The following is an 11,106-nucleotide window of genomic DNA, read 5'->3' as shown; positions in this document are numbered from 1 at the left end:
GAATTTCAATGGAGAAAGAGTAATTCACATACAGCCAGTTGTGTGGGAAACCAGAATTTCATTATTACTCAAATCAGTCTGTCTGAGCATTAGGGGATAGGAGTTTTAAAAGATGTTTTGGAAGGGAGGAGCTTGGGAAGTGGGGAGGACTGACAGTTCAGGTTGGAGATGGACTCACAGGTGGGGTAGAAGTGAGGTTTTCTTGCTGTTTTCTGTTCCCTGGTGGGATAGCAGAACTGGTTGAGCCAGATTATAGGACTGGGTGGTGTCAGCTGATCCATCAAGTGCAGGGTCTGGAAAATATCTCAAGGCTAATCTTAGGTTTTACAATAGTGATGTTACCCCCAGGAGCAATCTGGGGAGGTTCTGACTCTTATAGCTAGAGGCTGCATGACCCCTAAACTCTAATTTATAACCTTGTAGCCAATTTGTTGCTTCTGCAAAGATAAACTGGTCCCCAAGCAGGAAAGGGGTCTTTCTGAGGAAGGGCTGTTATCAATTTTGTTTCAGAGTCAAATCATAAACTAAATTCCTTCCCAAGGTTAGTTTGGCATACACCCAGGAATGAAGAATGACAGCTTGAAGGTTAGAAGCAAGATGGAGTCAGTCAGGTCTGATCTGTTTCACTGTCATAATTTCCTCAGTTACGATTTTTGCAAAAGTGGTTTCATTTTCATTTATATAAAATGTCAACACCTAAAAACCTTAACTTTTCTCTATACACAGTGCAGAAAAATACAATCTAAAGTGGTCCTTGTTTAAGAAACTTTGACCTTTCTTAGGCAGCACGTGTTCTGTTTCCCTCATTTTAATGGCTAAACTTAGACTGTCTAATGATTACTTTATAAAATAAGATTTGTAGAAAACTAGCTTTTCCAACGTTTATCCACTTGACAGATATTAAAAAATGAATACCTTAATTATTTAATTAAGAAAGTATCTATTTACTATTGAAAGCTCATTTACTATTGAAGTGGCATTGTTGTCTGGTGTAAATACTCGAGGCTCGTCACCTCGTGCTGAGGAAGTCAAGCACGTGGACACAACCACGGCACGTGTATACCTATGTAACAATCCTGCAAGATCTGTACATGTACCCCAGAACTTAAGGTGTAATTAAACAATATTTAAAAAAAAAAAAAAAAAAGAAGTAGGCTTAGGAGTGGAGGTTTAATAGGCAAAAGAAGGAGAAAGGAGAACAGCTCTCTCTTGCCAGAAAGAAGGGCTCCTAAATGGGACTTCCAGCCCAAAGCAGAGTGCACTGGATTTTATAGACAGGCTTGAGGAGGTGGTGTCTGAATTACCTATGGCCCACAGATTGGCTTGATCTGCTGTGATGTTTACGTAACCCCCAAGGAAGATGGTTGCCCCACCCTAATCTTATTATGCAAATAAGGTCTTTGCCTGGCCAGCGTCACAGTGCCTGCTCCGTGCTGTACACTGGCTGGCAAACAAAAGGGAAGATGGAGCTGCCATTTTGAACATGCCTACTCCCAGATAGCCCCTTCCTACTGGCACAGCTGTGAGCATTCACTCATGCAAGCTTCCAGCTTGCCTGTCCATGTCTGCAGCTCGATTTTACAGACTGCTCTTTGTCAGAAAAAATGATTTGCAGGCTGCTTTTCATTAAAAGGAAAACCTTACTGAGGACTTCCTTACCCTCACTATCTGCCTAATTTCTTCTCTCTCTCTCTCTTTTTTTTTTTTTTTTTAAAGAGACAGAGTCTTGCTTTGTCACCAGGCTGGAGAGCAGTGGCGCAATCTTGGCTCACTGTAACCTCCGCCTCCTGGGTTCAAGCGATTCTTCCGCCTCAGCCCCCCGAATAGCTGGGACCGCAGGCGCGTGCCACCACGCCTGGCTAATTTTTTTGTATTCTTAATAGAGACGAGGTTTCACCGTGTTGGCCGGGATGGTCTCGATCTCTTGACGTGATCCGCCCGCCTCGGCCTCCCAAAGTGCTGGGATTACAGGCGTGAGCCACCGCGCCCGGCCTAATTTCTTCTTAACTCCCATGTTACTAGGTTGGCGGTGCTCTGTTAGGCGCTGAGTAGTGAACAAAACAGATCCCGTCCTCATTCGTGCTCCATTATTTTTGTTGTGATTTGGGCAAACTTCTTAGCTTTACTGTGATTTCTCTAATGTACTAGAATGTGCAGTTTATATATAAAAGTTAAAAATGTTTTGCATTTCGTTGTATAATGAAGAACGTCTCCAAATGAGATATTTAATGAGATTTTTTTCATATGGGCTAGGAAAATTTTAAGCATTGCATTCTGTCAGGCAAGGAAAAAATGTGACAATTTTTAATTTAGAAAATGATCAAATTTAAAATTATATAAAATGACCAAGTATAGCAGGAATAATTACAGTAATTATTACACTGTGCTAAAGATATTAACAGAAATATAATGGAATTGCTATTTCTGCCATCTCACAGATACTGATTTCAACAACTCCTGGAGTCCTGGTACCAGAAGGGAGAAAGCTTTTCATATGTCTTCTGTTTTCTTTACTTATAGCCACATGAACTCATTCTTATGACATGTAGGATCTTAATTTTCCCCTTTTCTATTTACTTCCAGTTCATATTATCTTCCTTCTTACCTTTTATATCCTCATATGTAAATATATATATATTTTTAAATTTAGAAGTTTAGAGATTTTTATTACTTCAATATTATTAGTGCCATGTTTACAAATGTGTACTCAATTTGAATAAACTTGAATAATTAGAGTGAAGACTTATAAGATTTTAGAAACTATGCAGTTACATTTCTTCATTAAAGACAAGAAATGGAAGCTATGTGACTGCTCAGTGTTAAGTGCTGTGGGAACAAAACACACATTGATACAGTGTCATACACACAAACACACACACACATACACACATACACACATACACATGCATATAGTTACATATTTTTATGGAACTTTAATGCCACTTATATTAAAAACAGTTTGAATCTTAAGTAAAGTGAGTTAGATATTCAGTAATTTAAATGTAATTTAACATTTATTTATTAAACTAAGATGTCTTGATAAAATACTGGATTTCTATTACAGGAAGCTGGATTATGCATGAAGTTGGATTTACCTCCCACAATCGAGATAAGTTTAAATATCCTCACAGATAATTAAAAATTTCTAGGCTAGGGCAAATCATGATATAAGATGGGGAGAGTGGTCATAAATACATTACGTGCTATATTACTTTATGACCATAATGCCATCCTTCTTCATAGAACCCAACTGTAATAGTTTTAAGCCTATGAGATGTGATACCAGTAGTCTTAACATTGTGAAAGGTCAGAAAGCAGCATGGAAGTACTGTCTTTATGAATCATACATGGAAAAAGACAGCAGTTGTTTGTCACTTCGAGACCCCAGCTCAGCAGACAGGAGCCTTAAAGGACTCAAGGACAGCTTCTTAAAGGATTATGAGGTTGGCTTTTGATTGAGAGATCATTTTTCTTGGGCTGAACCCTGGTCTACTCTTGCTTCCCTAGCTCTTTCCTTTCAATACAAATCTGAGTTTTATAATATTTTGGGTAAAATTAAATGACAGAAATCACTAGTGTCATGTAGTTACTGTTTTTCTGCTGTTAACATATGCACCCATGAAAGAATATTGTGCTGACATTTTTTACCAGTCAGGCTTAAGGAGAAGGACTGATTTAAAAGATATGCTTTGAAACTTTTTAGTATCTTGGATAAGTTAGACAGGAAGGTATTGCTGTTATCCTCGTTGCACAGATTGGAAAGTGAGACACAGGAGTTGAATTAACTTGCCAAAGGTCACATAGTTAGTAAGCGGCAGAGCTGGGACTGGAGGCCAGTCCATCCTGTTTCAGAGTCGAGGCATCAGGCACTGCACAGCCTCCAATGAGCTGACACAGTAAAAGATGCTATTGGAAGCAATAACTCAATTGTGCAGATGAAAACTTGACTACAACATTATGGAGAAAAAGTCAGTTGTAATTGACGTTTTTAAACAATGATTCTGCAGAAAATTCTCTTCCACTTAAGTGTTTTGTTTTAAAAGTACAAGATTTGACTTTCAGATTATGTTCAAAGTCTGAGCTGACAAGATCTTTGGCTAATCAGGAAGAATTTCCGAAAGAAAATGCTCCTGTAACAAGGCTTGAAAACAGGAAGGGGAGCCAGGAGGACACATTGATTTTGAGAAAGCCTGGGAAGCTCGGAACCAATGATACAGGATTGATTGTCAATGTGAAAAGAGGAAGCTACAGCCTATCAGTCTACAGATGAAGCGTGATTCTTTCTAATCAGTTGCTATCAATGTTTCAAATACTAATTCAGCAAAAAATAGCAGTGGGCTATAGGACAGCTTTCAAAGCCATTAACTATTAACTTTATTATTAATTATGTCACCTACTGTAAATACATGGACCAAAGGACATGTCTTTTCCTCAAGCTAAATACTGTGATTTTCATTTGACACATTAAAAAAATTATTTATATTACATATAATACATATCTGTAAATATATATTATATATAAATAAAATATATTTTATTATATACAAACATATATAATATAAATATAAATATATATACATTTTAAATGTGTGTGTGTGTGTGTGTGTGTGTGTGTATGCGGAGACAAGGTCTTGCTATATTGCCCAGGCTCTTCTAGAATTCGCAGCTTCAAGCACTCCTCTTGCCTCAACCTCCCAAAACATTGGGATTACAGGTGTGAGCCACCATGCCTGGCCCCTGACACACATGTTTTCTGATCCAGAAGAGAAGCAGGGAGTAATTTGAGATGCTCCCCAATGATAATAATAAACAGGAGGGGAAAATGCAAATAAGAAATACTATTTAGAGCTTTCCACAAGAAAAGTTTACTTGAGTCACTATCTTTTCGAAGAATGTTTATTTTGGCAACTAGAATTGAGGTCTCAACTCTGGTTTGCCTGTGCCTAGGATGGAAACAGACGTTGCCGAGGCAGATCCCTTTCTGCGGAGTCTGCTGGCGAAAGCTTCCACTAAACACAGATGACTACCTGAAAACAGACTCCTGCCAACACCCAAGGACACTCAAAACAGATATACTTTCTAGCCCCAAAGTATACAAACTTCTTCATTAATTTCCAAGACTATATTTTTAAGGTTTTAGAATTATGTGGTTGCTGTTGGAACTACTCAAATTTGCTGTTGTATCAGGAAAGCTATCACAGATAATAGGTAAATAAACCGTATGGCTATATTAAAAAAAAAACTGTAATTACAAAAAAGAAAAAAAGATACGGGCTGGGTTTGTCCACAGGCTATAGTTTACTAACCTCTTTTTTTACTTGTAAATGCAAAGGGAAACCCAAAGACTAAAATATTTTAAGGAAAAGAAATACTGTGAAAGGAAATGGCCAAGATGAACAAATAATGCAATTAAGCCAAACGGAAGAAAACGTCAATAGAAAAGAAGTAAAATAGTTAAAATCTCAGGTCATCCTCTAAGAAAGACAAGGCAATGTAAAAAAAATAGAAAATAAAAAAGGTATATTGTAAATTAAATACTTCTGGTCAACATAAAAAAGAAAACAACAGAATCAATATTAAAATAGAAATGACCTGAACTCAACTAAAATGGAAAGAAAAAAAATGTATGGAACAAATAGAAGAAAATTTAAGGGCCAAAAAAACAGACCAAGAAAGAGCAAGATGTCTATAATTCCAGAAACACAGAATAGGTAACTTATAATAATAAATGAAATAAAAAGACTTGTCGGTATGGACAGCAAGCAAGCCTTTATACTAATGTAACTCACAAGGTTCTAAACAAGATAACTCATACATATGGAGGTTTTGATGACAAAACAGAACTCCAAATACAAAAATACAAGTCCTCAAAGCATCCAGTGAGGGAGAGGGCAATATAAGTCGAGAGATCAACACACCGTTTCTTCAAAAAATATACAAAATGGAAAGAACAAAAACATCTGTCACAAGCAACAAGGTTCGCTGAAAAACACTGGAGAAGTATCTTTCCCCATATTCTGGGAAAAACGATTTGGAAGTTAAATGTCTGTGCTCAGACAAACTGTCAGTCCCATCTGACACTAAGATGAGTATGTTATTAACTATTTGAGAACTTTAAATTTCTTTCAATTACATCCAAAAATTTTCACCACATTGTCCTAAGGACTATATAATTTTAGAGATATATGACATATAATTTTACATATGATATATAATCACATGGATTGTATGTAAACATATGTATAATATATAATTATGTAAATGATATATAAATATATATGATATGTGATATATGATATATAATTACATAGATAATATAAAAAGTTGGGAGGTTCATGACTAGCCTGGCCAACATGGTGAAACCCCATGTCTACTAAAAATACAAAAATTAGCCAGGCGTGGTGACAGGCACCTGTAATCTCAGCTACTCAGGATGCTGAAGCACAAGAATTGCTTGAACTCAGGAGGCAGAGGCTGCAGTGAGCCAAGACCTTGCTGCTGCACTCCAGCCTGGGTGACAGAGCAAGACTCCATTTCACACACACACACACACACACACACACACAAACACACACATGAACACACACACACTCTTCTTTCTTAACCATCTATACTTTATTCATTTATATATTTTTTAAGACAGAGTCTTCCTCTGTCCCCCAGTCTGGAGTGCAGTGGCTCAATCTCAGATCACTGCAACCTCTGCCTCCCAGGTTCAAATGATTCTCCTCCTCAGCCTCCCAAGTATCTGGGATTACAGAAGCCCACCAACACAGCCAGTGAATTTTTTTTTTCTGTATTTTTAGTAGAGACAGGGTTTCACTATGTTGGCCAGGCTGGTCTCGAACTCCTGATCTCAGGTGATCTGCCCGACTTGGCCTCCCAAAGTACTGGGATTACATATAGACTTTACGTCTTGAATTTCACAAGACTTTCTAGTTGCCAAAACAAAATGATCTTCCCTCACCTGTACTTAACGTTACTGCAATCACTTGAGTTATCTCATACTGTTGTCCAATCTCTCCTAATTATAAACATCCTATTGTTTGGTTTCTGAAAAATTCAGTTTTAAATTAACTTTGTAGTTTTTGTCTCTTGACCCTTTTCTGGCTGCTGTTCTTTAATCAGCCCTTAAGCTCCCCAGCCTTGGCTTTTCCCACTCTACTTTCCTAGTAAAATAGCCTTTTCTGCTATGACCAAAGTGCATTCTGTTTGGTTAGTCCTTTAGTATCTCTCACCCTGATATTTATCCAAAATTGCAAAACAAAACAAACAAACAAACGAACAAAACCCTCCAGCCATCAGCCTATGGATACCCCATCAAGTCCCCAGTTTGAAATCTCTAAAATAACAGTTTTTAGTTGTTTCGATATCCTCCCAAATTAGGTCTCTTCCTGGATCCACGGTCACAGCTGAGGGTGACTGTCTTTCCTGCATATCCAGCCCTCACATTTCCCCAGCATTCGCTTCTTCCCTCATCTTGTTCTCCCATGACTCTGCCCTTTGCTCGATTTTCCACTTCTAACCAGTGACCACCAGTAAACCATATGTAGAAGGATGAAAATAATACTCCTCAGTCATATTTAAGGAAAAATAGATGCTGGCCTACACACAGTTTCCTCCCTTTTTTCCCCTTTTAACTCAAATAGGAAGTGAGGTGAACTAATAACCATATGAGGATGGAGGAAGATGCCATTGGGAAGGGCAGGACTGTGTGGATTAACTGAAGACGCATTGAATGAGCCATCTGATGCCACTGTGTATGGAGCCCTTGACTCCATGAATCCACCTGCAAATATTTTATTAAGAAACTGAGAAATGGTAAGGGCTGATGATATGATGATAGCTTCAAGCGGACGCCAGTTGTGGTCCTAGGCTGCCTTGAAAAACCTACAATCTGTCTCAGTTCCTTTTATCTATTTGAGCAATGTCTCAGTACTCTTCTCCACTTTGTACTGTGTCAGGTTTCCTTGTTTAGATCCTCTTCATTAGTCTTTGCCATCTGTATTAGTAATTGCTATGGTTTGAATATTTGTGCCCCTGTCCCAAATTCCTATGTGGAGACTCTAACCACCAAGAGAATTATATTAGAACATGGGTCTGTTGAGGGTGATTATATCATAAGGACAAAGCCTTTTTCATCTGGAATAATACCCTGATTAAAGAGTTAACTTAGTAAAAATAATTATGCCATTCAAGTCCTGAAAAATACATAATCATGTTAGAATTAAGTACAAATATTTTAGTGTCTGTCAAATCTCACTACATATTGTATTCACATCTATTCTCTTCTCCTGTAATGTTCCCAGCCATCCCCCAAACCAAATTCCATTCTTCAGAGAAAATAAGTGACTATTCCTTTATTAAATCTGGCATAGATACCTCATTGATACCTTTGGAAAGTACACTGTCACTAGTCTGCATTGCTAATTAAAGAAGGGCCCTGACTTCTTCCAGGGATTTTCTGATGTACTGTAAGAATTCATTATGGTGTTTTGACATGTAATAATGTCCTCCAGACAACTGGGACATAAATGGACTTTCCTTCTGCTCCTTACACTTTTCAAGCTTATGTGATTTGATTTGTTACTTGTTTTGTATCATCGTTGTATGAGTTCGTTTTCATGCTGCTGATAAAGACATAACTGAAACTTGGAAGAAAAAGAGGTTTAATTGGACTTACAGTTCCACATGGCTGGGGAGGCCTCAGAATCATGGTGGGAAGTGAAAGGCACTTCTTACATGGTGGTGAGAAGATAAAAAAATAGGAAGACGCAAACGTGGAAACCCCTGATAAAACCATCAGATCTCCAGAGACTTATTCACTACCATGAGAATAGTATGGGGGAAACTACCCCTATAATTCAAATTATCTCCTACCATTCCCTCCCACAACACATGGGGATTATGGGACTACAATTCAAGATAAGATTTGGGTGGGGACACATTGCCATACCATGTCAATCATAGTACATAATTTATTTTCTTTACAAAAAGTCAACTATTGTATATCTGCTATGATGGTATTTTCTCTAGTTCCAAATTTCTTAAATTTTCCAAGAATTTGAAAATACATAACTCAGCTTACAAATGACAAAATTTAACGATATTGAAGCTTTTAAAAGTTGCCCCCTCAATATCCATTAATGAATTCCAAGTAAAGACAAGATAAATCAACTCCTACTGAACTTAAATATTTCCTGATTTTCCACGGTGTTCTGGAGAGTTAAGTATTTCAGAACACTGGTGACCACATACCTGAACTTTTAATGTAGTAGTGGTTTAGCTAATGATCACAGAACAAATGCTTATGTGATATTTACTCAGTGCCAGGTAACCCTCAAAGAACTTTTCATGGATTAACTAGTTTACTCTTTACCGTATCTGAATGTGGTAGGTTCTATTGTTATCCTTATTTTGCGGATCAGGAAACCAAGGCTTTGGGAGGCTATAACATTTTGACCGAGATCACATGGCTAAAAATTGACAAAGATGAAATATTTGCATTCAGGCTTCTAACCACTTTGCTATATCAGCCCTCATGTCTAAAATGTAAATTGCTTAAGATAGACAGATTTTATTCGCTGTTTGGATTTCCTCATGGGCGTCCTCATTCACCTCAGCCTCTAATGTGAAAAAAACAAATCTTTGCTTTGCAATATGTTCAAGCATCTAATTCACATGTTTGGTGTGACATTGGAGCATAATATCCTTTGAAATTTTGTTTTATATACTTGTATTTCATTTTGCTACTTTACATGGGCATGGTTATTCTATGGAAATGTGAAAGTATTTGGTCCAAATCTTATAGAATACTTTTGTGCTCAAACCTCTATAAATAGGTCTGCAGCGGACTTGTCAGCTTTGTGAAACACTGGCTGTGTCCTTGGAATCTATTTGAAGAGTTTCCATGTTAACTTCAGGACCTCACATGCGGTATCCCTGGATCCTGATCCCAGGAAAGCACAGAGGCTGCAGTGGTGCTTAGTGCCACGAGAGAGGTGATTCTTCATCACGTGCCGCTCAAAATCACAGAAATCAAAACATTTCAAGTACCAAAGCAAAGGTAAGGCCAAATAAGAGAGCGTCACTCTCTCCTTCCCAATGTTTCTCTTACAATCTTTAAGACCACATGGGGGATGTAAGTAGGGTGATTCCAATTATATCTCCTCTAAACTGAACTACATATTTGAGAATAAAGTGAGGTTATTTTTTGAATTACAGTGGAGCAACAGAGATACACTGGTCATTTCCCAGGTGTACAAACTGATGTATACGTGGTCACACTAGAAATAGAAAAATCAACAAATACATTAACATAATTACCACAAGCTCTAACTCATTATCTCACATCTGAACAATGATTGTGCCTTAGTTCACAGAAAATCATTAGCCTCTAAGTGTGGCAGAAGCTTAAAAACCTTTAAACACATGCGTGCACGCACGCACGCACACGCACACACACACACCCCTCAAGCAGTTTTAGCCTCTTTATCTCCAATTTGCATAACATAGGCATATTTTCTAATAGGTAATTTGCCACTTATTATTAAGGATGTTAATTTCCACATCTTTTCCAGGGATGTTTAGTTTGGAAGTGTAATCCCATTGTGTATTTCTAATATGTTTTTTAACATCTTACGTCTGCTGAATTCCAAATTACATTTCAATGAGTAGTTCTTGTCTTGTATCCAACCTCCATTTAATGTTTGCACTCAAATGGAACAACGTGGTAAGTAAAGTGCCTTCAGCAGTTCTGTCAAGATTTAGTAACTTAATCTGGGTTCCTGCTAAACCACTCTTCATAACTAAACACTTGGGTAGACTCTGGCTGAGATCTCGTTGCTGGAAGCTAAATATATACTGATTAGGAGACAAGCAACTCTGGAACACATTACTGAACAAATGCATCATCATTTTTATGCAGACATTTGTACTTGAAAAAAGATCACAGCGTAGTAAGCAATAGACAAGAAGAAGATAAATGACAGATGTTATTAGAGAGCGAAGGACTTGCTAAAGATAATGGAAGATCTCGAAGTAATGAAAGATTAAAACTGTTTCAAACATGTCTGGCCATTAAATGTAAATGTCATGTGGTCTGAC

The sequence above is a fragment of the Aotus nancymaae genome, unplaced genomic scaffold, assembly GCF_030222135.1.
Source record: "Aotus nancymaae isolate 86718 unplaced genomic scaffold, 86718_ANA_hifiasm-v0.15.2.pri h1tg000065l, whole genome shotgun sequence".
NCBI lineage: Eukaryota > Metazoa > Chordata > Mammalia > Primates > Aotidae > Aotus > Aotus nancymaae.
This window is presented reverse-complemented; position numbering follows the sequence as displayed.